Genomic DNA, 22,002 nt, shown 5'->3' with positions numbered 1-22,002 from the left:
TTTTACAGATGACTGTAGAAACTCATTGTTAAACCTCGACCTGCTCGATATATATTGATTGCAAATTTAATCAGACCTGCTGCCACTGATTTCCAGTCAAGTTCTTGTGTAATGTGTCATATCTTAGCTTTTTCTCCATATTTTCCTTCTCTTGGAATGGCTTCTTGATAGCCATCCTTCCATTTTTTCCTATTTCTCAAGGACATGATTTTCAGATACTGTCATCTGTGATAGTTTTTTTTAAGGCCAACTTTTTCTTTTTATCTCCACTTGCTGAGTTTCTTTAATTGTTTTTAAGAACATGCTGCACACCTTACTGAGAAATGTCAGGTTTTCAGCAAATAACTTTTTGTTAATCAGCTGGTTAGTGCAAAAATACTATTTATGCCAGTCAAGCGGTGCTATCTTTTTTTTTTAGATTCAGTTAAAGAGAAATGAGAACAAATTCCATGTGTTTGCAACACAATGCTAATAACGAAACCTATAGATACATTTTAAAAATTGTTCTTTTCTAAGTTGTGTGTGGTGTGTAGACACAAACTGGTTCATTCCTTGAGTTAGGTGATTTTTTTAAATACTCTAATGACTCACAGGTCAGTGTTAAATACCTTGACAAACAAACAAGGGAAAAAGGTGTAAAAGCAGCAAATGTCCAAAGAAAATAATTGAAAGACCTTAAAAAATGTTGGGGAACTTTAGCTCTGCTCGAGACAAATTTAAAAAATGATATGAAAGTCTTTTGAGCAGCACTGTACATTAGGGTAATTATCTTGGGTCATTCACACTCACTATTTACTTATGTGGCCATGTCAACACAGTTTTAAATTTGCTGATAAAGCTCAGAAGATTATTACAGTGGAAATAGGCTCTTTAAAAGACATATGATAGAAATTGTTACTAATAATACTAATAATTACTTGATATTACTTCAGTGCTGTGTATGTGCATAGTCCCCACACAGGCTTCTCCAGTGGCTGCATGACTCTGGCTGTTCTTACTTTGTCATCTGTAAGAGTTTGATAATGATTTATTAAAAAGTTAAAGTTAACTTACTTTACTACTACTTTACTATACTATTAATTACAATTTTGAAGACACAATTATAAAGTGGGAAATGTACACGTAAACATTTAAGATTGTATTAGCATTAGTAACTGGCATATCAGACACACTATAGAGTAAAATGAATGAAAAAGAACAACAGGCAGATCTTGTGCAATTCTTACCCAAAAGTTGGTGTTATTGATGGCTCATTACCAAATGTTTAGTTGCTTGTCTAAAGACTGGGTGATCAGAGGTTGCTTATATTTTTATGTCAGCTCTGCTAATGGGTTACACCGATTGGAGGGGTTGTTGGTTGAGCTAATACGGACTGACAAGTAGCCAGAAAGAATTCCGTTTCTCTACGTGCCCATTATTGTTCCCTGTCACAATTAATCAGAAATGAAGCACATTGATGGAAACACAAAGACCAGAGGGCATGACAAGGTCTAAAAACAGGGGTCGAGGCTTTAATGGGTTTACAGACAGCCCTGTACCAACAACACACATTACTGGTACAGAGCGGCTGTGCCCCATGCATGAGTGACTTTCAACCATCAACGAAAGCCAGCAGACGACATGTTACTTACTTGTGTACAAGTCCGCAGTTTGGCCCTGTGAAAAAAAATTCAGGATCACAAAAATCAGGGCTCTTATTGCTTCAGTATACATAAATGCTACATGTACATTAAAAGCTCTGCAACTGGATTACCTCTTTGACTTCTTTATGTGTGTGGATAGAACCAGTGAACCAGCGGACTCCCAGGAAGAGTAAAATATCCGAGTATCTTTTTCTCATGTCAGTTTAATGGAATGGGCTGAGGAGTTAGCCACGATAAGGCCTTTCCTAACAGAGGCGGCACCTTTGCTTGGGTCTTCTTATTCAGGCAAGGGCTCGTTTAGGGCCACGTAGTGGCGAGCCACATTGTTGAGCACAGTCAGACACTGAAACACATGAAGGAAATACACTAAAGCGTTTACTTCAGTGAAAGACTTGGTAATGAACCACAGTTGAATTTGTTGCCATCGACAATATGAGCAGCAGCCTGGTAACAACAACAAATACTAGTCTTTCATTGGTTCACTAGCTGAATGGATCCAACACAAGAAACTTCACAGGTAATAATATATCTTGTGGCTTCTTCATTGTAATTGGGTAAGTCTTTCGAAAATCACTGTAAAAAACACTGATGTATCTGGATTCTGCTGAGCCTGGACTTTCATCTTTTATGTTTGAAGGTGTAGATAAGAACATTGTTTGCTTCTCTTAGAGGAAAGCTGACCACCTCAAGCCCAAACCTGCAATAAACCTATTTCAAGTTCTCGGCTACTGGCTGGATGAGCAAACCATAATCTGATTTGAGTTCAGGGTCCTTTTCTGGGTTGAAGTCTGACTTTCTCAGAACTTGTGCTCATCCAAGACTTACCAATGATGAATTGCATGACACGTAAATGCACAGAGGTTTGGAAAACTGTGCTGCTATTCCCTGAGCAGATTAACAGATGTGGAGGTAGAAAAAAAATTAGAGGGGGAAGTGAGAGACAGAGGGAAAGTAGTGTGTGTGTGTGTGTTTGAGTGTGTGTGTGAGGGAGAGAGCTAGAGAGAAAGAGTCAAAATAGACTGCTGCTGCAATAAAATCATCAGGTCACATCAGACTAGTTCTCAGGCCCCAGGGTGGAAAGAGTTGTGTAATTCAGCGATGAGAAGAACACACACACACACATACATACACACACATACACACATACATGCACGAGTCAAGCCAGCAGCCATAGTTACTGGAAAAGAGTGAAGGGGTGAACAAATATGTAAACATGTATCAACTTCATAGACCTTTATAGCTAAACAAATGAATGGGAGGTCTGGATCAAACTACAGCATTATATTACAGCAGAGTGTGCGTTTCCGTGACAGTATTCCAATAATAGGAGAGACAAAGAGAGGAGGGAAGCAAACTGTGGGAAGACAGACAGTGTGACATTATAATTTGCACGCCCTTTAAAATTAGCACACACCATTACACAAAACTCGCTTCTCTGAGGAGTGAAGAAGTGAAATGGCCATTTTCCCTTAAACTACACCATAAGGTTTAGAAGAAAGAAACATAATCTTCCTTCTACAAATGATAACTCTATAACAGGAGTACATGCTCTACAATTTAGATGGACAGTAGCCCTGGATGGAAAAAACAAAACAAAAACACTGAAGGCAAAAACCAGTATGCACAGGGCAGGGAGTCATCCAGACTTTCCAGCACCCCCAAAGCAGCACATCAGGTCAGAAGCGTGACTAGTTCCATATGTAGCATGAATATGGGGAGAAATTGTGCTTATGGACCAAGGTCCCTGCTTATGCTTCCTGTTTGGGGAACAATTTCCCAGTAACCAAAGGAGAGAGAGGACACAAGGAAATATAAGGTGACAAAATAAAAATGGCCATCTCATACTTCCTCGTGTGAGGTTTTTGTTCTGATATACTGCGTTTGTTTTTTCTACATGTGGCACTGTCCATTATGACCAACATCTCCACAAATGACATTATTCCAAATGTCTTGTGGTTTGTTCACTTTACAAACCCAATGAATCAGCCCTGTTATGAATCAGATTGACAGTTGGGATAACCTTTGCCCAACCCAATAGGTTGCCACGGACTTTCATATTTAATACATTTACTGAGGTGTGAAGTTAAATTTCTACTCATGGGAAGGTTGTGGCATTGCGCTAACACCCACCTGAGAGCTCCAGACCAGCAAACTGACAAATCTTCTGCCTTTACAGAAGTTCTCTGTATGAGCAGTGGGGGTGATGTTAGTTTTTCACTTAGCTTTGCTAGCTCAAACACAACCATTTCTGCATTACATAAACTCAATAATCAATAATTGTATAATTGTGCAACCCTTTTACATTTTTTTAATAGCGGTTGAGGTTTTAACATTTATGACATGATGTCAAGCTCTTAGTTTTAAATCATTCTGAAGACTATCAGTATATACACGAACATCACACACAGTCATACTGTTCATGATCCTGACTATAAAATTATAAAAGGACTTCTTTGTTGAAGGAATGCGTGTAACACTGCCAGAAGCTGAGTTTAAGTTTCCTTTAGAACATTTATTTTGTCTCTTCGTAGCTGTAAACACCTTCTCCATTTACATCAAGTTATAGGCCCTGATGCTTTACCTACCTACTACTTTATAAACGCTCAGAGAAACATGAGGAGTAAGGCTAAAGTAGGACATCTGTGGGATATTTAAAGCATACTTTGATGCATTTCTGTTTGCCTTGGCTGATATTTTTCTGTGCTCACACACATATAGAAAAAAGAATCTTAAATCAATTGGATTTTTAAGCAGTAATACCTTTTAGATTACTCTCTAGGTAATGGTAAGACAGGCCTTTCCCCCCCTATAGTCATCCCAGAAGTGCAAATCAGATTGATGAGAGTAGTCATGTCTTTAACAGCCTCTTATACAGCTGCCACTACTCTACCAGGTAATGGAGACCGGGTCAGCGGGGTGCTTTCTCCTGCACAAGCTCAAAAACGAGGACTCAAGTAGTTTTGCTAAGTTTATTATCTTTCTGCTTGTCTGGGCATACTGTATGCTCTCACAGTAAATGAGGATCAAACTGGTGAAAAAAGCAGTTATACAAAGGTCTCACCACAAAGAAGGAATTTATGCCACTTGGATAAAAGCTAAGTAACACAAATCTTGAAGTTACGAAGTCAATGAGCTGAAAGAGGCCCCAGCAGCTGCAAGAAATGCTGAAAATATAAGTTTACTTCATTTTCAGTGGGCACCTTTGCCTTAAAAAAATGCTAACAGTACCAATTCAGGTAACATATGCCATCTGGTCATAGTTTGAATCATTATATATGTACTGCTAATCAAAAGAAAGAAAGAAAATCGCAGGTATTTCATGTACTACAGCACTTGAAATATAGGAAAAACAGGTATTTCATATTCTTTTTTCTACTAGAACCTATATAATCTTCATAGATTCTCTAGGCCTAGAGTGGAGGATGTGTCCTTTCCAGGCCATTTATTATAAGATATGCATACATTTGAAGCAAGAAAATTAATCTGGGCTTTCCAGAGTGCATGAAAGATTGACTTCTAGCCTCTGTGATGTGATCCTTCACTGCTTCGTGAAGGCAAATTTCTATCTTGGTGTTTTGAAAACAGATGTCTTCAGTGAGGGGTGAAGCTGAGAAAAGCAGAGCACACAGCAACAATTGTGACTTATCAATCACAAAGTAACCACACTCTGCTTATTTTACTTACTTACTCTAAATCTGACCAGAATTTAGCAAATGAGCAAATTTTGCAAAAAACAATGCTCAAAACTAGAAATGAAGATCATAAACTGAGCAGAAAAGTGTTTACAGAGGGTGAGCACAGGGTCATTTTCTCATAGAGATCTATACCAACTATCTTTGTGCTCTAACCATTAGAAGAAAATAAAGCAAATCCATGTTTTGCAGAGACAACGTTGATGAAGATGGCACTCACAATCAATGTGCTTTTCACACAAGGACTTAGGAACAAGACTTATGTGTCAGGTTTCCAGTAATGAGCAACTAAAATGGAGTGATATCATTGGTCTGGCAGAATCTGATGAAGTTAAATGCATGTTTTTAACAGAAAAATAACTTCATGTTTTAAATCTCTAGCTGCTCTTAAAATGACATTACCATCAGTTACCTATGGAAAGAGGAAACTGCATTCTTGGACAGTTGCTTAATGCCAACATTACACAACAAAACTGGAAAGTATAAATTGTAAATCTCTAATAGCGCTGTAATTACTCTTCTATTAGTAACAAGATACCTAGGCCTCCGTGTTTCCAAGTAACCAGGAGAAGCAAAGATGAGCAATTCCTCCACAGAGTCAATGAGAAACATGCTTGGTTTGTGTCTCCTCATTAATCTACACGGGACCTTCTGATTCCTCCAGCTGGCAGCGCTCCACAGTCACTCTATGTCCAACATAATGTGCGTGTGTAGAAATGTACAGCACGCCTATGGTCCCACTGTGAAGTTTGTATCTGCACGCGTATACGTGAAGGTTTTGTACCGTATACGTAAAGCTTCAGTTTAATTTGTAGCGCTCACATCCCAAACCGCAGGGAGCCATCGTGCTACGGTGCCAATACTACTGAAAACCTAAATATATGGCTAACATACAGGATTTTGTAACCACTTCATTAGGCACACCTGCTCAACCGCTTGATAATGGAAATACTGAATCAGCCAGTCACATGGCTGATGCTCTGAAGAAACTGCTGATCTGCTTGGATTTCTCTACACAACCATCTTTAGAGTTTACAGGGAATGATCAGAAAGCAAGAAAATATCCAGTGAGCAGCAGCTTTCTGGATGAAAAGGCCTTGTTGATGCCAGAGGTCAGAGGAAAATGGCCAGAGTTGTTCAAGTAGGCAGGAACTTAAATAATGATTCATTAAAGTGTGCAGATGAGCATCTCTGAACAAGCAGATGGGCTACAGCAGTAGAAGACCACACCAGATGTGACAATTAACACACAAAAAATAAAAATGGAAGATTGGAAATCCATTGACAGGTTTCAATAATAATGCAACAAAATTCAAACAGTAAGCTCAGATTTGGTGTCCCATCATATCCCATCCCAACACTCGAATCATCTCAAAAAGGTTTCTTGAACATGACAATGAGTTCACTGTACTCGAATGGCCTCCACAGTCACAGGCCTCAATCCAATAGAGCACATTTGCTTTGGAATGTAGTGAAGCAGGCGATTCGCACCACTGATGTGCAGAAACTGTGTCAGGCTATCATATTAATATGGACTAAAATCCCTGAGGAATGTTTCCAGCACCTTGATGAATCTATTCCATGAAGAATTGAGGCAGTTTTGAAGGCAAAAGGAGTTCCAACCTGGTGTTAATAATGTGTTTCTAGTAATCATTTCTGAATGAAGAATGAACTAATTGCTATATTTTATTTGTTATAAACTATAAAAAGAGACTTTTGGCACTGACCGTGGTGAGTCGACAGACTTCTTCTCAATTGATTTCACTTTAGTTGAATCCACTTGGAGTACCAGTCAATGGGCTGCATAGCAAAGGCTTGGTCAAATAAAAACATAGGAACAACTACACACACACACTATGGAGTAATTCTGAGCAGTCCGTTGTCAGCAAGTAGCCCTGAATTTGACAAACTATGAGCTCTTAAAGCAGATTTGTGTTACAAATAACATCTTCAGTGAAGTGGATACTTGTGGCTTCTACTAACAGCAGGACTCTCCCAATCTCACAAATCAAGCGGCTGATCGTCCACTTTTGCTGGTCTTTTATAATCAGCGGTGTGTTATGTGGCACATTGGGTGGCTGTAGCTCAGGTGGCAGAGCAGGTCAGCCACTAATCAGAAGGTCGGTGGTTCGATCCCAGGCTGCCTCCTGGCTGCATGCCAAATATCCTTGGGCAAGATACTAACCCTGGGGAACCCTTGGGATGTTTGCCTACTGGTGGTGGTCAGAGGGCCCGGTGGCGCCTGTGTCCGGCAGCCTCGCCTCTGTCAGTGCGCCCCAGGGCAGCTGTGGCTGCAATGTAGCTTGCCATCGCCAGTGTGTGAATGGGTGAATGACTGAATGTAGTGTAAAGCGCTTTGGGGTCCTTAAGGACTAGAAAAGCGCTATACAAATGCAGGCTATTTACCATAACAAAATGATATAAAACTTTCAGTGTGAGAGTGATGCTTTGGTTTGTCTTTGAGCACAGTAAGAGGACACGGTAGTGTCACAGAGGACTTTGTACTTGGGGGCTGGCTTACATTCATACAACATGTAGGATTTATAATCTAAGTCACTCGGATATTATAAACAAACACAGCATAGTTTTCGGGCCACATCCTGTCATCACTGTAAACAAAAACTGATATGGGCAGTTCCCTCTCGTTTTCCCAATACGTGCACCGACAGAGCACACTAGCAGTTGCTAGTTGTATGCTGTTGACATGCTTCACTCTCAAACACAATCACTGGTGTCCTGATGAGAATGGCCTCACAGAGCTAAACCGTTTGTCTTTTGTTTATGAGGGTGTTTCCACTGAAATCAAATTTCTCTAAACAAACTGTTGCTGGTTCACTTTCTCTAATCTTTAATGCTTAGATAATCTAATTTGTCCAGATGGCCAACTAGTATGTATAAACATACAAAATAAGACGTCTTCTTCCCCTGTCGCTGTTCTTCACCCCTTTTTATATTCCCTTCAAAATTAAATCGTGGTTTCGCTGTGGTTGTAAACCGAGCTGATCAGCTGTGCTTTGTTATGTTTGCAAAAGGCAAATAACAAACATCCTTGTAGCCAGGCTGCGGGCTGTCCGATGGTCCACTTCTCCAGAAAAGCGACTAACATGTTTATTTCATTACATGGGCTGCATTCATTTTATCTTTTCAGCACCGCTAACATAATCAGCATAATGGGAACCAGAACCCCATCCTGACCTAAAAACAATTGTTTTACCATTAAAACTTCCAAGGATGGAATACGAACTAACGTTTGCAGCTATTTTAATTAGTTTCTCAAGTGAATAATTTTAAAGTTTTATGTTTCCACTTACTTATTGGCACATTTAAATGGGATTCATTAAACAAAAAACATAGAGCTGCCAAACGTAAACTGTAAAGCTACTAAACATATTAACGTGGTGATGTTTTGCAGTATCACGCTCAAATAGCTTCACTGTTTAACGAGACAATGTAAACCAGCTTGCCAGCTGTCAAGCAACAGCTCACTTTGTAGATAAATATCTGTTTTGAAAAAAGTGCATGCCAGATCTTAACCAGAATAATTAATGATATGTTGCTCTGAACCAGTAGTCCTCACTGCTTTGAGTTTCTCTGTGTGGTGTTTTGTTTGTGGTCTTAGCACAGCTAATTTCAGTTTTTCAGAGAAGAGAAAATACTTTATGTAATACTTCTAAACACACATTCATGCGAAAAAGAAAGTTTCTATGTACACCATATAATTCAGTAGTTTGTTTAACCATCTTTAGCAGCAAGTATTTGAAGTAATTAAATGAATTTCTAAGTTTCTCCCATCATTTTGAATGAATTTTGGCCCACTCTTCTTTACCGCATTGCTTCTGTTAATTAAGATTTCTAAGCACTGGTTTATACACAGGTCTCTTAAGATCCCACGGCAGCATTTCAGGTCTTGATTCTTGTCTTTTTCATATTTGCTGATGTGCCTGGAATTATTGTTTTAGTTGTCAGACAGATGACCTCACATTTAGAATACTTTAGGGTACAGAGGAGTTTGTGGTCGACTCAATGACTGCTAGGTGCCCAGGTCCTGTGGCTCCATAATAAGCCTCAATCATCACTCCTCCCTCCATCACAGTGATTGACAGCTATGAGGAGTTTGTGCTGACATGCTGTGTTTGGTTTTTACAAAATGCGGTGCTGTGTGTTATAATCAAACATCTCCGTTTTGGTCTAATCTCTCCAAAGGACATTGTTCCGGAAGGCTTGTGGTTTGTTCAGATGCAGCTTTGCAAACATAAACTGTGCTGCCAGATTATTTTGAGAGGAAAGAGGTTTTCCCCTGGCAAAACTTCCAAACAAGCCATACTTTGTCTAATTGTGCTGTCATGAGAATTTAACATGCTAACTGAGGCCCGCAGAGTCTAAGATGTAGCTCTTGGGGTTTTTGCAGTTTCTCTGAGCATTACAGAGTCAGACCTTGGGTTTGCATTAGTTGAGACATCCGCTGCAAAGATTGCCTTGAGTGGTGAATGTTTCCCACTTTTTCTCTGCAGAATGATAGACTTCAAAGAATGTGGAAATGGTGTTAAAGAGGACATGAAACACTAAAAATATAAAGGCTCATTTACATCATGGAGTCCTGCTCTAAAAAACGGACATAGCTGGAAAACCATTAGTGGTGTTGGATTTAGGAAATAAGTTTAAAAACATGTTTAGCGCCATCTTCTGCAGTAGGGAACGCGACATCATGCGCTTGGTGTATTGGTTGCTAACAAACTTACATTAATTTATGTTAGCTAACTAGTGACAAAATTCAGAGGAACTCAACATGAAAATAACAAGACTGAAACTAATACCCAGTCTAAGGGGGTACAACAAGAGTTAAGAAACCAAGGATATACTGTCGACTTTCATTGTCAATCTCTTGAGCAGTAAGTGGCTCTACGTTGTTTGGCTAGCTGCACTAAAGACTAAAGCCTGCTTGATTCACAAGACCAACAAGCTGGAGTCCACTCTCCAGCTTTTCCTCACCAGGCTGAGTGTATCGAGCTATACAATCAGCAGGCAAAGCAGATGTTCTCCTGATGTGATCACAGTTATTTTATGCAATAAAATATTCTCTCTTTTCCCAATACGACCAAACAGTTTACTACATAACAGGGTACTACCTGCCTATTACACCAAAAACATAACGGTCTCTTACTGAACACGATTGGAAATCCTAACATCCATCAGCATGTCCTTAGCAAATCAGTGAGATGATATGAGGAACAAAAAGGTCTCCGAAAACTGTGGCATCTCTACCTCGGAGCCTCCGCTCCCCCACCCTATCGCACTCTTCAACCTATTTTCCCACAGACATAGTGCTGTTGGGATGCAATGGACAGAGAGTGAAAGTGGAAAGCATATCCACAGTTTCTTAATGTAAAACTCATTGTTGCAGACAGGGGCAGCCCAGAGTTAGCAATTCTGTCACTAGTTAGCTAACATAAATTACAGTAAGGCTGTTAGCCGCAACCAACCAACCAACCACATGACGTCATGTGGTCATGTTTTTAAAACGAACTTTAAGCACTTATTTCTTTTTTCTTTTTTTTGTGCCTGTCCCATTTCGTTCTTTAGCCATCAGAATTGTTGTCTGAAGACCAACAAGAATACCCAATGGATTTACTTTGCCAAATGGATCATCAAGGCCTTGCCATATTGACTGAGGGATAGGAAAGGGAGAAAGAAAGATGAAGGAAAAGAAAAACAGAAGGGAAGAGGAACAGTGAGAAGGGGCACTTAAAAAGAGAAAGAAGAGAAGAAAAAAATCTCCTGGATCACCTGTTGAGAGAAAAAGAAGAGAAAACAAGCAAAAAAACAGAGCAACATACTAAACACAACACCATCGCGTTAATCTAGCTAACTGTAAACAGCAGTAAATACTAAATATTGAATATTGTTGTGCAGCAAGCAGGACCGACAGCGCACAATGTGCTTGGAAATAGCAGCCAGTAAAGGTGTAGTTTATGTCTATGAACAGTGAACACCCGTATGCACACCTGTGTGGATCAGCGCGCTTGTATTCAAAAGGTTTCCCCATGTAACGATCTGCTAGAGGATGTAGAGAGCCATAGCCCTGTCCCCCCCGGGCATGAAGCAGGCATGGAGGAGATCCAGGCTCCAGACATCCAGAGGCCCCAGAGTGCGAGAGCCCAAGGAGGACCACCGGAGGGGCATCCGTGCCACCCTCCTGGGAAGAGCTGAGGAAAACCCCAGATGAGGGGTCACCCAGTAGCCACGGAGCAGAAGCCAGAGGGGGCTGCAATGGCGTGCCTGCCGGCTCTGCCGGCAGCCAGCTGTGACATAGTGAACCGAGCCGCAGGCCCAGAGGCCGGAGGCCCGAAGGCCCCCTTTGCCCTGGAAGAGGCCTGACCGAGCAACAGGCGCCAGGCCCCGCCAAGTAGTCACCGGGAGTGAGCTGGTACATACCTGAGCGCCCAGCCCCGGACACCAAGAACTTATTTCTTGAATCCAACTTCACAGACGGTGTTCCAGCTATGTCAGTTTTTGAGAGCAGGGTTACATGATGTAAATGAGCCTTTATATGTTTAGTGTTTCATGACCTCTTTAACCCTTTCCAGTCTGAAGGGCAGTAACAACTCCTTTTTTATTCAAGGAAGTTTGCTGATGTCTTTTCTCCTTCCTCCTAGTGTTCACATACACATAAATTCTCCAGACCTGCAAACTGCCAATATTTCTGCTCTTATACAGTGGGGCAAAAAAGTATTTAGTCAGCCACCGATTGTGCAAGTTCCCCCACTTAAAATGATGACAGAGGTCAGTAATTTGCACCAGAGGTACACTTCAACTGTGAGAGACAGAATGTGAAAAAAAAATCCATGAATTCACATGGTAGGATTTGTAAAGAATTTATTCGTAAATCAGGGTGGAAAATAAGTATTTGGTCAATAACAAAAATACAACTCAATACTTTGTAACATAACCTTTGTTGGCAATAACAGAGGTCAAACGTTTACTATAGGTCTTTACCAGGTTTGCACACACAGTAGCTGGTATTTTGGCCCATTCCTCCATGCAGATCTTCTCAAGAGCAGTGATGTTTTGGGGCTGTCGCAGAGCAACACGGACTTTCAACTCCCGCCACAGATTTTCTATGGGGTTGAGGTCTGGAGACTGGCTAGGCCACTCCAGGACTTTCAAATGCTTCTTACGGAGCCACTCCTTTGTTGCCCGGGCGGTGTGTTTTGGATAATTATCTTGTTGGAAGACCCAGCCTCGTTTCATCTTCAAAGTTCTCACTGATGGAAGGAGGTTTTGGCTCAAAATCTCACGATACTTGGCCCCATTCATTCTGTCCTTAACACGGATCAGTCGTCCTGTCCCCTTGGCAGAAAAACAGCCCCATAGCATGATGTTTCCACCCCCATGCTTCACAGTAGGTATGGTGTTCTTGGGATGCAACTCAGTATTCTTCTTCCTCCAAACACGACGAGTTGAGTTTATACCAAAAAGTTCTACTTTGGTTTCATCTGACCACATGACATTCTCCCAATCCTCTGCTGTATCATCCATGTGCTCTCTGGCAAACTTCAGACGGGCCTGGACATGCACTGGCTTCAGCAGCGGAACATGTCTGGCACTGCGGGATTTGATTCCCTGCCCTTGTAATGTGTTACTGATGGTGACCTTTGTTACTTTGGTCCCAGCTCTCTGCAGGTCATTCACCAGGTCCCCCCGTGTGGTTCTGGGATCTTTGCTCACCGTTCTCATGATCATTTTGACCCCACGGGATGAGATCTTGCGTGGAGCCCCAGATCGAGGGAGATTATCAGTGGTCTTGTATGTCTTCCATTTTCTGATGATTGCTCCCACAGTTGATTTTTTCACACCAAGCTGCTTGCCTATTGTAGATTCACTCTTCCCAGTCTGGTGCAGGTCTACAATTCTTTTCCTGGTGTCCTTCGAAAGCTCTTTGGTCTTGGCCATGGCAGAGTTTGGAGTCTGACTGGTTGAGGCTGTGGACAGGTGTCTTTTATACAGATGATGAGGTCAAACAGGTGCCATTCATACAGGTAACGAGTGGGGGACAGAAAAGCTTCTTACAGAAGACGTTACAGGTCTGTGAGAGCCAGGGATTTTCCTTGTTTGAGGTGACCAAATACTTATACAAGGTCTTAAATAATCAGGCCCCATCTTATCTTAATGACCTTGTAGTACCATATCACCCTATTAGAGCACTTCGCTCCCACTCTGCAGGCCTACTTGTTGTTCCTAGAGTATTTAAAAGTAGAATGGGAGGGAGAGCCTTCAGTTTTCAGGCCCCTCTTCTGTGGAACCAGCTTCCAGTTTGGATTCGGGAGACAGACACTATCTCTACTTTTAAGATTAGGCTTAAAACTTTCCTTTTTGCTAAAGCATATAGTTAGGGCTGGACCAGGTGACCCTGAATCCTCCCTTAGTTATGCTGCAATAGATGTAGGCTGCCGGGGGATTCCCATGATGCATTGAGTTTTTCCTTTCCAGTCACCTTTCTCACTCACTATGTGTTAATAGACCTCTCTGTATCGAATCATATCTGTTATTAATCTCTGTCTCTCTTCCACAGCATGTCTTTTATCCTGTCTTCCTTCTCTCACCCCAACCGGTCGCAGCAGATGGCCGCCCCTCCCTGAGCCTGGTTCTGCCGGAGGTTTCTTCCTGTTAAAAGGGAGTTTTTCCTTCCCACTGTCGCCAAAGTGCTTGCTCATAGGGGGTCATATGATTGTTGGGCTTTTCTCTGTATCTATGAAGCGCCTTGAGGCGACATTTGTTGTGATTTGGCGCTATATAAATAAAATTGAATTGAATTGAATTGAATTATTTTCCACCCTGATTTACGAATAAATTCTTTACAAATCCTACCATGTGAATTCATGGATTTTTTTTTCACATTCTGTCTCTCACAGTTGAAGTGTACCTCTGGTGCAAATTACTGACCTCTGTCATCATTTTAAGTGGGGGAACTTGCACAATCAGTGGCTGACTAAATACTTTTTTGCCCCACTGTATATGTGCTCACACACTGATAATCGTTTGATCAGGTACATTTAATTAGCATTAGCTGGGTGTTACTTACCCTTACCCTACCCCTAGTCCTATTTTGTCAACCATCAGAGCAAGTTTGTAATTAAGTGAGCTCAAAGACTCCTTTATAACTACTGGAAGGACAATAATATTCAGAGGCCATTTATATTCCTGGAAACTCTGTTTGTGCACTTGGTACATTTATTGTTAGATTTAGAAAAATAAAATAGAATTACAGCCTATTGCTAAAAAGTAAAACTACTGAGAAAGACAGTTTTTTGAGTTTTTTGTTTAAATCATGGTGCATATTCAAATAAACATCTTTTAAAGCACAAGGGCTTCTGCAAAACATTTTTACTATGTGCATTTTGACGTCAGCGGATGCTTGTGGTAGCTCAGAATGTTGCTTTAATTTCTGTATCCTCACAGCACAGAACGTGCTATTAGCCACCAAACTTTCTGTTTCTATTCCTGTACTTTACATCATTTTACGTGATTTACTGTTCACGTCCCAAACCTGTTATGTGTTGTTGTTGACAGTCTGGATATTTATGACTGCCACCAGGAAACATTTCCATTGCACTTTAAAGATACTACTATTTATCATCCTCCAGCAAGATTAGTAAAAGTAAAATTCCTTAATCTGGATCAGGGTTTGATATGCTTTTTAGGCTGGACAGTTTCACTTTGTCCCCCTTGATTACATCAGATTGTTCAGATAGTCTTTCAGCAGTTCTTTAAATGTAGGCAAACACCCTGGGATCTGTCTAGTTTATAGTCCCTTGACAGCTGCAATGTCTACTTCTAGCTAATATTTTACTTCATTCATAGCTGATAAGAAATCAGTGCTACTACAGAAAGGATGAAGATCTTCTTTTCAGGAAATAAAAAAGTCCAGAGATGCCTAAAAAAGACTTTATGATGCTGCGTATTAGGGAATTTCCAGAAAAGAGTCCCCTAATCTTTAGCTTATTGTACAATAGTTTGGTTTGTCCAAGACATGTTTTTGAGATAATGTCTTCACATCTTTTCATTGAGCAAAATTCAGTGTTTGAACTGTTTCACCAGCCTAAATTGCTTTAAGTTGAATATATGCTCTCTTGGCAGGGTCGCAACAACATCTGTTATCATTTTTTACTTTTAATGACATAATGTTTTAATGTGGGGTTCAGCCTTCACCCACTGGAGGGGGGAGCAGTGCACAGTGAGCTGAATCACGAGCATTTTTTAATGAACAATTTAGCCAACAGGTCAACCATCAAACACCAAGAAAATTACAGGCTAACTCTACAGTAATGGAGAGCGGTGCCTCATTTTAAAATGGGTTTTCTGAGCTGATTAGTGAGCTTCACTCTGTTATTTTACATAAGATAAACCCAGACTGAAAAAAAGCAGTAATGATTTATTTTAACTTTTTAAACTACAGCTAGAGGCAACCAACCAACCAGTGCCATGAAATTCAGTCTTTTCACCACACCCCAACACACAAACTCCAAAGCATGAGTCAGAAATAAAAATCTGTATCTGTGCTAAATTTCCCAACACAGGAAGGTGTCCCACACACCCTGGATATCTGTGACAGTCAGGCGTCTAGCGGTTTTGCTGATAGTTTGCTTAATAATACCATCAAACAACATTCATCATATTTATTTCACAAATTAATCCCAAGTCTGAACTTGTCTTCCAAGTGCTAGGCCTCACACGAAGCCTGCTGTGCTTGGAGGCCATCGACTGCAAACATGCTGTGGTTTTACCGATGCATTTGAGTCAAAAATGTGTCATCTTGTTAATACGAGTTAAGATATCAAAGAATATGAAGCCAGCCTTACATAATCGTGTTGATCAATCACAGCTATTCAAATGCATCTGGGAGTAGATCCCAGATTAGGTTGCAGCTTCAGCCTCAGACACTAACAATTGCAGCTCCACGGTGCCAGAGCTGCTGGGAAGAGCGTAATCTGGCAATACTGCGCTCCAGCTTTTCCTTGAGAAATAGTGAATGTGGCAGAGCAGGTTTGTCTCTTCTCCCAGTAACGGCCCCTCGCTGTCTAGCTGTGTCACTGGGCGCTTATTAGCATGTAGCTGTTCCCCGTGAGCGCAGTTAGCTTACCTCGAGGGATCAGGGGTGCATAGCCCCTCATCTGGTTCTTATTTACGAGAATAAAGGTGGAGGGGACTTTTTTTTTCTCTTCCCTCTTTTTTTTTCTTTTAAGGAGAGCAAAATCTTTTTGTTTCTGCACTGCTTCTGATTTCGGCTTCTCAATTAGCTTTCTTGGACTGTCAGCCTTTTGGATGCTTTCTCTTGAAGCATTTTACATGAACTCAAGCATGCAATTGTCAATTTAATCACAGCTCAAGGCCAAGAATTTACAACAAAGAAAAGTAAGAGGAATACAATTTCACTTCCAGCTTTCATCTTCTGAAAAGATCTATTACTGTATACAAAAGTCAACTGCACAGGATTATGTGACAGGACACATGATTAATGCATTGCTTTGAGAAGAACCCTGTGAGAAATTACCCATTTTCCCTACTCACCATAGTCTAAACCCCCTCACTTGATATCTGAAATTTTAGCGCGCTCTTTCTTTTTGTCGACGTACAGACAAACAGGCCTTGCTACAAGAAGAGTTCTTAACTACAACTGTTTTTTTTATGCTTTGCAGAGACACTTGGTTGCCCTCCACTTGTCTTATGAGCCCAACTCTAAATTGTACCATATGTTCCCAAAAATCACTTTTTGCAAAAGTACATCCAGCAGGACTTTGAGTTAAAAATAGACACTAGGGAAATTTGGAGGTTGTTCAGGTATGTTGTTGGTTAGCTTCATATGGTAGATCAATTGAAAACTCTCTATTATGATCAAGTATAGCTACAGATGTGGTTGGAGAACAGATTTATGACTGACTTGTGTTAGGATTCTTTGGCTGAAATCAGATCAAATGTTAATCTTAAGCTCATAGCCATTACCCGGAAAAACGTGGGGTGCATAAAAAAAATATTATTGTGAACGCCCCCCCCAAACAAGCCAAGTCTGAAAGTACAGGATGCATTCCAGGTGGTTATGTAAAGGCTTTTGTACAGTATGCACACACGCACACACACACACACACACACACACACACACACACACACACACACACACACACACACACACACACAGACAGACTTAGACTGAGAACTTATTTCACTTCTAAACAATCATTAAGGGCAAAATATTAGAATATTATGAGGGAGCATTTTCACTTCCTTGGCAGAAATTAAATAGGAAGATATACAACAAATTCCATTCGTGAGTCAAGCAGAGGAATACAGCTGGTCCTTTAAAGATTAAAAATGTCTAGCAGCAGGTCTAAAGCTCACTAAATGCCAACTCTTTGATTTGGATAAACAAACTAAAGAAAGTGGAATTTTAAACTGACTCAAGCTAGGTGAGCAGATTATACTCCTGGACTTGTACTTGACCTAATACGTCACTTTAGGGCTTGGACACTGAGGGCTCTTCAATTGAAAACTGCTGTTTAGTTGGGTTTGGTTGCTATTTAGAGATACGGCTTAGATCACCAGTGACGATCTTGAACATTAACGTTGGGTCAGTTTGACACAGAAGCTGACGTTTGCTCTCTGTGGAGATTTAATGTCCAAGTTAATCCTGGGAATGGGCACATATAAATGTTCACCAGGGGACTTGCAGGGAGCAATCTAAATATAGTACATGGCTGAAAGTGGTGCAGCAGACTTTGAAGGGGCTATTTTAATCAGATTTTAATCAGGTATGGTTTCTTTTCTCCTTTTTTTATGGGTGGAGTGGCGGAAATTTGGCTCTCACTTTGGAACTCTAATGAGAATCAGTGTTTTAAAGTGCTCTTCATTATCAGAGATATTCAGTATACTTTAGGTATGCCAAAGTGTATCTAATGTAACTGCAACTAACTGGCTCCATGGCTTATAGTCATTTGAAAAACAAAGGTTTTACTGTCTAGCTATGTCAGTAGTGAAAAACAGAAGTAGACTCTTACTGCACTTGATTAACTGATCATCAATGATATAAGTAAACTTTATAAAAGCAACAACTTTGACAGTTTGCTGGTCTGGAGCATTCAGGTGTGTCATAAGATGATTTAATCTTCCTAGGAGAGAACTTTCCAGCAAATTCACCCCAAGATCAGACCATGCAGTAATCTGAGATACTGCAAAAAAACCACCCTAAAAATTTTCAGATTCTACAGGCCTCAGTTAGTGTACTGCAGTAAAATGATTTTTGTTTATATAGTGCCAATTCACAACAACTGTGTCATGGTCCTTCTGTCCTCGCTGTTATGGCTCACCATTTTCTGCCTGTATCTCTACACTTAGTAGTAGGGATAGGAATCAATAACTGGTTTCCTGCAGTTCAATTCCTTTGAATTTGTAGTCTGGATGCCTGTGGATCGGTTTCACTTGCACTGATTTCAGTTTGTGTACCAGAGGAGAAAATTACTGGTGCAGTCTACAGTGTGGATATGGATATTTTATTTATACTTATTTCACAAAAAGACAAGAATATGAAAGTGGAAACTGCATCCACAACAGAAACAACTGCATTATGCTGCTAACATGAACTTCAGTTCTTTGTAAACACCTGCACAGATAGCATGCTAAGTTAGCCAAGAACCCAGAGTGATGATAAAGCTGAGTGAATGCTAACCTCAGCCCAGCAGCCAGACCCTGAACTTCCAATAGGTAACAAATGGATGAGTCAGGCTGCAGCCTCAGTTTCTACCTGTTCATCTTGCTACAGTAGAATCACTTTGATTTTTTGGGAGTAATGACCCCAACACTGATCACAACAAAGAGGGGAAATACCGCCAACACCCCCCATGCATTTGACCACACAGCATGCAATTAATTAGCATCGATGTAATATCATTGAAATGCTTCTTAGCGATGGTGATGACTCCCAAAACAGAGGCAGTGAGAATCCAATTGGAATCATTTAGCAATCAAACTGATAAGTGATATGGATAATTGATCATTCCCTTACTACTTAGCAGTCTCTCTCTCCTCTATCATGTCTGTGTGTGTGTGTGCATGGGTTTGTTTTAGTGTAAAAGTGACAATGAGCAGCAAATCTACAACAGACTGACTGAAAAAGAACAGAATCAAGGTGTGGCAATGACCCAGTCAAAGTCCAGACCTCAACCTGACTAAAATGAAGTGGCAGGACCACAGCTGTGCATAAATGCCAACAAAATTCAATGAAATGAAGCAAGAGTGGATTCAAATTCCTCAGCAATGTGAGAAACTGATAGGATCATACAGAAAATAATTACTTTAGTTTATTGCTGCTAAAGATGGCTTTACAATGAGCTGAATAATGGGTTTTACCAGGCTCTATGAAGTCATATGAAAACCTTCTTTTTCACATGACTGTACATATCCCATTTACAGGAACATCAGTTTTACACTTTGGGAGAGTTTGAATAACCCCCAAACAGAAGTAAGAACCAATAATAACAGGGGTGTCAAACTCCATTAGCATTAACTGTTCTCTGCAGCACTATAAATATTTTCTTGAGGCTCATAAGTCCCATCAGCATGCTTCTTATATTTCACTCGTAGTGTACAAATCATGCACAAATATTTATCCTGTGATGGAAACTTGCGGAGAAACAGACAACAAAATGTCAGCTATTTGAAATAATGCGGGGAGTGCAGTTGTATAAAAACCCCTGAGATAAGGATTAGGTAACAGCAAAGGTGAAGCTGTATCTACAGATAAAAATCTGCAAACACATTTATTACTTACTACTGCATATGGTCCTGTGATGCACAGCAGAACAGCATAGCATATAAAAAAAAATTAAATTCATTAAACAGCAGTTTTAAAAGATGAAAAACAAAAAGGAGTTTACAGCCAGATATCACAAAGGGAGCATAGCGGGTAGCCAAAAATTCATTTTTTTACTGGACCCATTTCTTGGATATGCTTTATCTAAAATCTCATATTTGATTTACTGCATTATTTCTTGTATTTTTTCTTCCAAATACCCATCAAGCCCACATCCCACATTTTAAATTCTCCTGTATTTTTCCTCTGATTTTGGGGAAATCGTTTGTTATTTTTTTTGCATCTATAATAGGCACACAGGCTTGAAATGTTTCACTGGATGCCATTTGTTCCACATAATGTTTTAGATCTACAATTTCAAGCTTGTGGGAGATAAAATCCCCAGATAACTGAAGGCAAAAGTAAATATGAGTTCAGACTTAGAAAAGCTTTTTTCCCCTCTTTCTCTTTTAAAAGAATATTTTCAAAAAAATCACATTTCCAAAGATTAGATCTTTTTTTTTTAAACCTTAAACTTCAGAGCACCTTGAGACTATTACACTTACCTTTAAGTTTTACTAACTGTGACCCAGTGTCCCCAAAGTACATGCACATAAAAATGCCACAGAAATTAATTACAAGGAAAGCTGATCTTCCCATTGTTAATTTTCCAGTTAAATGTTGCCATCCCTGTGGGAGTATAGAGAACGCAGGAGGAACAAAAAAAACCCAAAACTCATCAGCAGAGGTCATTCTCGTGGCTCAGGCTGTATATGGTTTCAGTCCAGGAGGCAGCAGGGTTACGGCTGTAGATGTTAACACACATACCGAAAAAATACACACATAACACAAACAAAAGACAGCGGTTTAACTTTATTCCGTAAGATACAAGAGAGACGGCCTTTTTGCTTTGATGCTCTGTCTGTCTTTTCTCAAGAATGAATACCATTATAGAAGGTCATTAAGATTCCTGCCTAGCAACTCACTGGCATCAGACTGCATTATGTTGGCTGTAAGCCTAAAAGGCAAAGAAAACATTGGCCCAAGTGATGATCCCAGCTTGGCTGAAGAAGCAGGGAAGATATATTTTCAGTAACATGACATCAGTAAGTGTACAGTGCCAGTGTGTTGAATCATATGTTAGTGGATGTCAACTCGAAGAACTTATTCACTTCATAGCGTAGTGCCAAAGGGCTACCTTTACCTAGTGCTCATAAAACATAGCCTTACAATTCTGCTGTAGCTAAAGGTCTGCATTTCCAATATATGCTCCTTATTCCATATTTGTATAGCTCTAACCTAGGGAGGATATGCAACACTCTGGGTAAAAGCTAGTGATTGTAAACCTGCTGTTATAAGATTAGGAGACATGGTTCTTAAAGTGTCTAACTACAGGCAATCTTCCCTGGTCTGTCATAAAATTGTCTTTGTATCTCTCTCTTTCGCTTTCTCTAACCCTTTCTTTCTTTTTGGCTTCTGCAGTGAGTTTCCATGAGCCACTGATGCCTTCCTCTCTCAAGAGCCCCTAAGATACCACATAGTAAATGTAAAGCAATAATTCACAGGGGGAAAAAATGACTGCATGGCTAACTGGTAAAGGCATGGTTGGACTGGAGGACAATGAGAGGCGGATGACAGATTGATAACGGAAGAGATGGAGCACGTACTTCTGTTCGAGTCATTATTGTTTGACTGCAAATACATGCTGCGGTACGCCTGAAGCCAAACAGTATTTTGATAGAGCAAATTCAAACCACTGACTTTTACAGAAGCTGTAGGATTTAGTGTCTGGCCCGGTTTGGATTCACTGTGCACCTGAGAACGAATAGTT

This window comes from Neolamprologus brichardi, chromosome 15 (genome assembly GCF_056152115.1).
Source record: "Neolamprologus brichardi isolate AB-2024 chromosome 15, ASM5615211v1, whole genome shotgun sequence".
Classification (NCBI taxonomy): domain Eukaryota; kingdom Metazoa; phylum Chordata; class Actinopteri; order Cichliformes; family Cichlidae; genus Neolamprologus; species Neolamprologus brichardi.
This window is presented reverse-complemented; position numbering follows the sequence as displayed.